The following is a 10813-nucleotide window of genomic DNA, read 5'->3' on the forward strand; positions in this document are numbered from 1 at the left end:
TATCACCTCTCACCGATGCCCTACCAGTATATACTAATAATGCAGGAGGTTGAAATTTCATTTTTACCCATAAAAAAAAATAACATTAAACTCTTCTAAACTGCACTCATGTAAAAGTATCATACCGATGGGTCAAGCCACTGAATTATTAAGAGGAAACTAACAAACAAACTGACTGTCGCATTTACAATATTAGTGAAGACACGTGAAATTAATCCAAACTTGTAGTGCGTACAGAAAGTCGTGGAACTTTCACCTGATTAGGAATCTCGGCTGGCTGTTACTTTTGTATTGAATTGCCTTTAATCTTATATAACTTCGGTGGTGGGCTATAAAGTCGAAACGTGAGCGAAATCAAAGGTGCATCTGTGAGTTAATACACTACTACCCTCACTTCCTACCATATCACTAGTCAACCGTTAACATAAAAAAACTTGTTTTCCGCCCGCTATTTCGTACGCATGAATTCAGAAGTAAGAAAACCAAAGATAGATCACTTCTAGATGGTAAGATAAAACAGGCGTATCAAATACACCAGATTTGAAATTAGAACTTCAAGAATATAATTGAGAAAGTGCATCTAATTTGGTGCAGTAGATGTGCGTGATATTGTAATAAATATACAGACAGACAGATAAAATTTCTAAAAAATACTACTTTGGCTTATATATATATATATATATATATATATATATATATATATATATATATATATATATATATATATATATATATATATATATATATATATATATATAGTCTTGAATATTTTATTCATAAAAAATAGGTAATTATTTTTGCAATCAACAAAATTTACCTACTCTAATCTTGGTCTCACATTGATTTACATTTTTTTAAAGTAAATATGCAATGGTAATAATTCACTTATTATGAGAAATTATTGAATTGATTTAAAATAGAATCGAACTTAAAGACAAAAGTCAGTTATAAAGTAATTAAAAATACTGCATAGTTGAACGTACAGGTGTAGTGTAGGCGTAAGGAAAAAGGACAAGAAAATAAGTTTTTGTCTACTTACCACAAGTATTACGTTTAAAATTGTCACAGCGATGCTTTATAATGCCATGGTCAGGTTGTTGATATAAGACCTTTGATATTTAGACTGACATTTCAGTGGGAAACAATTGTTGTTAAATATTTAATGTTACATTTCTACACATGTTTGTCTGTGATACTTTCACTTCTTATACTTATACTGGAGACCCGAGTTTGCACGGGTAGAGCATATACGTTTACATTTTTCACATCAGCTTGTTGCGTCTTTTTTTTTATACAACTTAGCAATGCAAACAAGTAGACGGCCCACCTGATGGAAAGTGGTAACCGTTACCTATAGACATGAGCAGTACCATGGACATAACAGAGTATACTGTTTCGCCCATGATACCCTTCATGCGTTGCCATTCCTGAGGACTCAGGTGTTATTCCTCTTTACTCAGTAAATTCACGCCATATCCCACCCTTCAAACCGAAACACAGCCATGCAAACACAACTGCTTAACGGTTGAAACATGAATGGGACAGAGGTACCCAAGCGATCGACTTTTGTACAAAGTCTCCCTCTGGTAAAAATATCGTCTAATATGGATTAGATGAGTATAGTGATACGATAGCATATATCTATCCTTAAAAGATAGACATATGCTGTCGTAGTCTTTTTATAGATCTATAAAAGAAAAAAATCTTACCATACATTGTTTTGTTATATCTCAAATGGATTAGGCAGTGTTTTCGATATTTTCCGACATAATCGCCAATTACCGTCATATTTAAAAAATAATTTAATTTAATATTTTGTTAAGATATAACATAAAATTTTTTTTAGCGAATTATACACTTTTAGCTTACTCAGGAATCTTTTTGTCAATAAATGAAAACCGCATTAAAATCTGTCCAGTAGGTTTTTCAGATTATTGTGAACATACAGACAGATAGACGCGGCAGGGAAATTTGTTTTATAATATGTTGGTTACTACAGAAGTCGAAAAAGAGATACATATGTTTACGTATGTATACGATGTCTAAGTATATATAGGTATATCATCACATCAGCTGTTAACTGTCCATTGCTGACGGCCTCCCACTATTAGGGGGCATTGCCAATAGTTGCCACGCTTGACAGGCGGATTGGCAATATTCGTGTACATCATAATATATATAAATAAATATTGAAGAATAAATAAATAATAGTAAGGTTTCGTTAGGGTCGGCAACGCGCACGTAACACCCCTAGTATTGAAGACGTTCACAAGCTACAGTGACCGTTTACCATCAGACGGGTTGTATGCTTGATTTTCACCTTTGTAGCATAAAATAAATAAATAAATATTTTATGTAAACACATACAAATATTTGATCCGATGGACCACGATAATAAAAAAAACAATCAAGTTTGTTTTTCACATTATCTCAATAGAAAAAAGGGAGTAGGTCGGTTTGTTTTTGGAAAACATTTGTATGCTTAGGACAAGATTGGGGCTGAAGTTATGATATTCATATTAGGATAAATGTTTGTAACGTATTTGTTTTGAAGACCTTTGCCGATAAGTTGAGTGACCTCTTGGCGAAGGTTACATAAATGTTTGTTCTTCTAAATAAGGTTTGTATTAATTTCTGTTATAATTACTTATTCTTACTAATAGAATAAACAATGAAAGTAATTTTTTTTATACAACTTAGAATGGCAAACAAGCTGACGGTCCACCTGATAGAAAGTAGTAACCATCGCCTATAGACATGAGCAGTACCATGGACATAACAGAGTATACTGTTTCGCCCATGATACCCGCCATGCGTTGCCATTCCTGAGGACTCAGATGTTATTCTTCTGTACCCTGTAAATTCACCCCATTTTGTTTGTTTATTTGTTACCTATGGATGCCTTAACCAATAATCATGACATTTAGTTCACGCGTAATAATTGAGATAGAGAAGGACATAAGCTGCTATTAATTCTATTCAATCAATATGTATTCCTGTTAAGCGACCGAAGTAGTGTATATAAATTTATTTAATTTATATTGTTTGTAATATTTTTCTATTATTATAATTAATCATCATATCAGCCTTTACTGGCCATTGCTGAACAAAAACCTCTCCTTTAGTAAGTTTTACCAGTAGTTGCCACGCTTGGCAACCGCAGTTAGCCTTTAGAGATGTTTTAAGAGCGACGCTGCTACTTTACTAGTCAATATAAAAAGTCGGTACTAACTAAAAAATATGGAAAATTTCCTTTTAGTAAAATTATTTTATCATTAATATTAAAGTTACTTACATTCACTATTTACCCACTTTTTCATGCTTCATATATTGATATAGTTAATATATTTTATTTAGAAGTATATATGTATATTATACTAAGTTTGACGATACAGGAATCAATATGTACAAAAATAAGTTTTAATTAAATCTAGTTGCGTTAAAACAGTCACAACATATTATATTATTTGGAGGCTTTTATTTAACTTATATATCAATTATAATCTAAGCTTATAATTTGTGTTAGTTTGTTTTTTAGATCAAATCAAATCTAGCAAGATTATTTACTACCACTTTTTAACAATCTGAAATTTAACGTACTTCGTTTTGATGATAATACAATCCTACATTATAATATGCTGTGTTCAATATCGTAATTATTCAAAATGGCCGCTACCACAAGATGGCGGATGGCATATATTTTGTCAACCCTTTTAACATGGGTATCAAATAAAAGAGCTTGAAGAGTAGACAATGTTAAAATAAATGATAGAATTTTAAAATGTTGACAGCCATACAATGGTGAACTACATTGTATGGCTGTCAACAAAAGCTTGTTTATTAAAAAAAAAGTTTTTTAACAGATTTGTTTTACCTTAAAATCCTTCGTAGGTTCTACTAAATCTCTGTTCAGTATTGAATGGATTTAATGCTTATGTTGTGAACAATGGCTATAGACCTTCAGACCCCTCGTCACTATCGCATGATCGTTATCGCTTTTTTACCTTTTGTTATATAGTGAAAAAGCGTTTACCGGAAGACTTCGAGCCTTCGCCTTAAGGCTGAATGCTTTAATTGTATGACAATTCCTGTCTTTAGAAAAGGAATCCACAGTTAAATTATAAATAATAGTAAATATAGGTAACATATATATAAGACTCGAAATATCTTTTCAATTTCTTTGATAATAATACAAATAGGGAAAATAATACAAATAAAAAAAAAAACATTAAATACATAAGTACAAAAGGAGGTCCTATTGCTAAGGCGATTTCTTCGAGACAACCATTGAAACAGAAACATTTATATCTGAATATGCCTGAAAGTATTTGAATATTTGTCTGTGTTTTTCTTACCTTCAGTTTTAATTAATTCATTCGTAAAACTGAAAGTATCCATTTATACATTACCATATATGAAAATTGCTGACTGTATTTTTTTTAGGTAACGTCTTTATTCATTATTTTAATTTATCTGCTTTTCTTATTTATTATCATTAGAATTATGGTTTTCTATATATATATATATATATATATATATATATATATATATATATATATATATATATATATATATATATATATATAGGGAATGTATGTATGTAATATTTAGTAACAATATTTATACATATTTTAGTAGTAAATGCACCGCCTATAATTAGTAGCTTACGTCATAGTTGGCTGGTAGAGAATGGTATTAGCTGTTAAGTCTGCCATATATACACTTACCTAAATTATATAATTTTGTATTGAAGTTTAAATAAATAACGTAAATGTAAGTTTATAAAAAGAATAGTTAAAAACACACCGTTAGCAAGCAAACAATAGGAGTAAGTATAAAATACATATTTGTCCTGAAAACTAAATAATTCATGAGTTTGAACGAAGCGATGTTATAGATTTGTCATGCGTAGGAAATAACGTTTGCTTACTTGAATAGGCGTTGCGAGCACTTCCAGTTGATTTGTATATAAATCAATTCTAATGAAAAACATTAAAAAATGGGCCAAGTTGTCTAATATAGCATAAATAATTAATGTACAATGAGGAAAATGTTATTTCAATGGAATAAAAATCTATCAATTCAAGGTTTAATAATGAGCTCCATGGGAAATACTCGTACTTCATTGTTAATAATTAGTGTATGGTTATATTGAAATTATGCGGTATTTTGATAATAATTCTAATGATGGATATTATTGGAAATTTTCATCATTCTAATTTTTTTATGATAATATTAAAAAAATATGTAATTTTCTAATACTGAACGCTAGACTATATTTAACCTAATAATATGTCAACTTTTGAAAATTGGTACTGATTTTTTTATACTATTTAGAATAGCAAATACGCTAAGGACCCATCTATAGAAAATGATGATCGTCGCCTATAGAAATAAACAATACTATTGACATAACAGTGTAAACTGTGTTGTCCATGATACCTTTCATGCGTTGCCATTTATGAGGATAAGAGAACTATGCATCTGTAGCTTGTAAAATCGCAGTTATATTCCATCTTTCAAACAGAAATACAGTCATGCAAATACAACTGCTTCACTTCAGAAACACAAATGGGACAAACGTACCCAGACAATTTGATATTTAATAGAGAAAAACTATTTACAACTATTGTATGAACTGTTCCATCATCTTTATTTATTCGTTTTTTGGTTATTCTTCTATTTGTTACATTTAGATTTAAATAATTTGTTTTAAAAAAATATTCTTGCATATATAATTTAATAATTAATATCCGTTTTAAGTCGTAATTTTTTCATCGTAATGTTTAGATATTTTCACTCAAAGAGTATTGTAGTATTATATATAAATTAGATATCCCAGTACATTTCCCAATGGGAATTTCTCAAAAGGGATTTTGAGCCGCAGTCGAAACTGTTTTAATTGAAAATGGTTTAACAAAAAATTTCATCAAGATTAGTTCTGAAAAATAAAACTTGGCTTTCACACTGTCGTGCACTATATTAATGAGTAAATGTATTTTGGACTCCATCAACATGGCATAATGTATATAGATAAGAAATCCCTGTACTATATATATTCCTGTCTAATACATATTCGATGTTCAATATATTAATAATGTAAAATACCATTATTTGATTTTAATTTTAGAATGTACGATCATATCAATTGATTTATCATTAATAAAATTATATTTAATTGCTGAGACAATTTCTGGGAGTACATATTGGGGCCATTGTCATAGTATTTAGTATTTGTACAATAATTCCTCCCCTCTTAATTGTGTTCTCTCTCGTAATTTTTTTTTTATGTAATTTACAATAACAAATAAGTTAAAAGGGGGGAAAGGGATTGTTAGTAATGAAGACTAAAAATCCCATTGCTAGCAATATACCTAACCAGATCGACGTCCAAGCGGTTCCCCTTGGAAACTATCATGATTGATTCTTCATGATGAATTCATCATGTTAGGCTAACTGGCCTGTTTTCATTCTCATCGATCACCCTTCACTGGTGCTCCGCCAACGTATCCCGTTAGTGCGGGCGGAGTTACCAATCCATTTTCATCCAACAAAAAAAAAAGTTAACAACTCACTTAATCATTTGCCAATCATGAGCCTTCTTTTAGGGGGATTTTGCCAGTGTCGCCATATTTGGTAGGCAAGATAGTAAGTAGGTAGATTGGCAACCGCAGTTAGGCTTTGGAGATGTTTTAAGTGGGACGCTGCTGCCCATCCCTTGCCCTCCCTTAGTCGTCTCTTACGACACTTATAATAATTTTAACTTAAATCTATTAGATTTAGTTCATATTTGTCATTAAAATAAAGATTTCATTATTATCAAGTTTACATTCAAAATTTTGTGATGGATTCAGAGAAATGGCGCATCAGAATCGACTCCAACATCTCTCATACGTTTCCATTCCTGAAAACTAAGTTTTTATGTCATTCCTTCGAGACTAAAACACAGTCATGCGGTTTTAAACTAAGTAAATATTACTAATAAATAAATAAATTCATCAGATGAACAGAATCTGAACGTCCAACATTTTATATTGAATGCAAGGGATCAGACTGAATGGTTGTTTTAGCATGTCTCATTAAAATTGACAAGACTGTCTCGCCCTAGCAGTACATTGAATATTATGGCAGTTATATAATTTATTTTGAACAGTACTCTATGGTTGACACCGTTGGACGCATTGTATTTTGTTCTTCTCCTTTTTTTTAATCCAAATAAATATTTCGTAGCTTAAAATCCTTTTTAAAAACTGCAAATGAAATATATGGATGTTTTACATCACAGGGAAATGGGTATTTCTCTGTGATGTAAAACAGAAGTTTCGTATTTTAAATTAGCTGTGTCATATGTTTTTTTTCGCGTAAACCCTATTAATTTAATAAATACGAAAGCTTGTGACGATGGACGGCTAGATGGATCTTTGTCGTTCTTACGCAAAGACTACTCAACAGATTTGAATGAAATTTGGTACCCCGTTTTCTATTTATATCCTAATTTAGCTCATAGATGTACGCGAGTGAAGCCGCGGGATACAGCTAGTGATAAATAACTGTTGCGTAACTCATTATGATATCAGGTGATATTCCTTCTGTGATCGACACCGAAGAACGAAAAAGAGTTCAATAGAGCTTTTTACACTTTATTGCACATATTTTCAAAACGAGAAAATCCAATAGTTTGAAACTCCGTCTAATCTTGACACAAAGATCTTTGCAACGGTCCCATTCAACGGAAAAAAAAAAGCTTAAAATTCCTCCTTTTTCGTTGACAAAGTCGGCCGGGTCGTTATCACGCGAAACTTGCTTCTTCGTAATTGTTTTCAATTCGTATCCGTATTTTTTTTTCTTTTCCCCGCCCGGGTCGCTTTTGTTTGGTGAAAAATTGTACAATCATTATGTGAAACTGTCGGCTATTGAAAGGTGTACGAATCATTATCGAAATTGCATTTGGATCTTGCTTCTTTGTTAATTTGTATATATTATTTGTTTGTTATAATTTGAACGAGTGGAGATAATATAATTATCTCGTGCAGTCTTTTGTTTCATTTTTAAAAATTTGCTAATAAACTGTGTAGCAGTATTAATTTGGAATTTCTTTGTCACAGTGGTCTACACTTTCATTTCAGCCATTGATTGTTCACTGCTAAGTCTTCAAGTCTTAAGCCTTCCTCATAAGGGGAGTTTTGCCAGTAGTTACCACGCTTGGCAGATGGATTGGCAACTGTAGTTTGGCTTTAAGAAATGTTTTAAAAGGGACGCTGCTGCCTATTCCTCTACCATTAAGTTCCTTTAGTTACCTCTTATGATACTTACAGGAAAGAAAGGTGGCTTGTATTATGTACTCTTCTATATTCTAGACTTTGTACAAAATACGATTGCTTGGGTACATCTGTCCCATTCGTGTTTCAACCGTGAAGCATTTGTGTTTGCATGGCTGTGTTTCAGTTTGAAGGGTGGGATATGGCGAGAATTTACTGGGTACAGAGGAATAACACCTGAGTCCTCAAGAATGGCAATGCATGGGGGTATCATGGGCGAAACAGTATACTCTGTTATGTCCATGGTACTGCTCATGTCTATAGGCGACGGTTACCACTTTTCATCAGGTAGGCCATCAGCTTGTTTGCCATTCTAAGTTGTATAAAAAAAAATCACTTATGTAATATTTACGTTTTACACATTCTATTATTAAATTTTTATTTAATTTTATTCCAGTAGATACATCTATATTAAGAATATCAATATTCAAACACTATTTTTTTTTTTTTAGTACGTTTGTTCCGTTTGGAACAGGCTAAGGTCGGAGACCATGCTGCCTAGTCTTCAGAAAGATAATTTGTCTGGAATTTTATTTTTCTAATGTCGCTTCAATTATTGTCATAATCTTCAATATTTCATTTGTCAAATCCGGTAAGTACATTTTCATAAATATCTTTTCTTGAGTTTTCTTAAACCAGTGGATTTATCAAATTAAAAATAAATAATTATAAAAAATCATTGTCTTGCAATTCAATAAAAGTATTCTTATAGCTCCTTGAATGTTGTAGTAATATAAGTGAAAATAGCTTTGAAACAAGAAGGAAATCTTAAGAGAATCGGGATTGAGTGCGGGATATTTTCGGGTTTTTTGAAGATAATCCTAAGTTCGTCAAACATAATGTGTCTTTGAATGACAAATTCAGAGCAATCAAAAAAAGGTGATGTAGAGATTGGGCTGTATTTGAGTTACACCATGTGCATGATGGGGAAGCGATCATGCCCATTCGGTGCAGGTGTTCGTTGAAATGTCCGTGGCCGATTCGTAATCTACAAATATTGGTGTAAAATTTTCTGTTTGTGTCCTTTCCTTTGCAGAACCACGGTTTTCCAATACGCCAATTAATTTTGCGGTACCATTTGCCTTTAGTCTGTAATATTTGAGTCCAATGCTCCTCCCATTTAGTTGTAACGATTTTATGTATTCCAATACTACAATCTGAGTAACAAAGGGGTAAATCTTGAACACGAGCAGCACTTGAATTAATAATTTTAGCCAAAGTGTCTACTTGTTCATTCCCAAACACTCCAATATGTGAAGGGGTCCAGATGAAGATAATATCTTTTCCATATATAGTACAGAGATGATAATATTTATTACGAATTTCTTGAATTAAGTAGTTTGATGATGAAATGAATGTGTTATTTTTTAATGCCATAAGAACACTCATACTATCTGTAATTATAATCCATTTCGAATATAGTACCTGTTTTTCTATGTATTCTAATGCTAAAAATATAGCTTTTGCTTCTGCTGTGTAAATACTAGCCAAAGTTGAAATTTTATAACCGTGACCAAATCTATTTGACAAATCGTAAAAAGCCACTGAAGTGCTAAGTGCATTTTTGGAACCATCTGTATATATCTGCCTGTAGTCAATAAATTCTGATAAAGTCTCATACATATCGTGCTTTTCTTTTATGTCTTTACGTATAACAATTTTGATTTTACAGAACTTACTCTCATAAAGGCCATTATAACAAGGAAGTATCTTACTACTATAGATGTTATATTCATCTCGTAAATTCAAATCATTGACAATAGTTTTATTCAAAAACATAGAAATGGGGCAATTTAATAATTTGAGTATGAGTGGGTTATTGGAAACTGAAAAAACTTTGAAGAGAAATTTGAGTTTTAGGAAGGTAAACGAAGAAGGATAGGAGGCAAATTACATTCTACTTGCATTGAGATAATTGGAGAAGTATACATAGCACCTAAAATAAGTCTTAAATTCATATTTTGAATTTTTTCGAGTTTTTCTACTAATTTATGTTCTGAGGCATAACAAAAGAAAGCGTAATCAAAATTACTTCTAACAAGAGATTTGTAAAGTAAAAGGATAATTTTAGGATCAGCTCCCCAGTTACGACCAATTACAGATCTTATTATATTAGTGGCTCTTAAAGCACGATCTACTAAGCAATCAACGTATAGATCCCATTTTAAATTTTGATGAAAAATTACCCCCAGAAATTTAACGCTACAGTCTGTTGGAAGAGTTTGATTATTATATATAATATTCATTAATGGAACATATTTATGAACTTGATGAAAAACAACTACTTTACTTTTGGTTAAACTAATATCGAGGGAAAGAAGAGAAAAATATTTCTCAAGTCTTTTTAATGACTCATTTAACACTAATTGCATATCAATAATATTCTTTCCTTTTATATAAATTAATAAATCATCGGCAAATTGCAAGTTGTTCACACTGTTTCCTAAAATTGAATTAAGTTTATAGATATATAAAATATATAGTAGCGGGCTTAG

The sequence above is a fragment of the Galleria mellonella genome, unplaced genomic scaffold (genome assembly GCF_026898425.1).
Source record: "Galleria mellonella isolate WM207_F2 unplaced genomic scaffold, CSIRO_AGI_GalMel_v1 utg905, whole genome shotgun sequence".
Classification (NCBI taxonomy): Eukaryota; Metazoa; Arthropoda; class Insecta; order Lepidoptera; family Pyralidae; genus Galleria; species Galleria mellonella.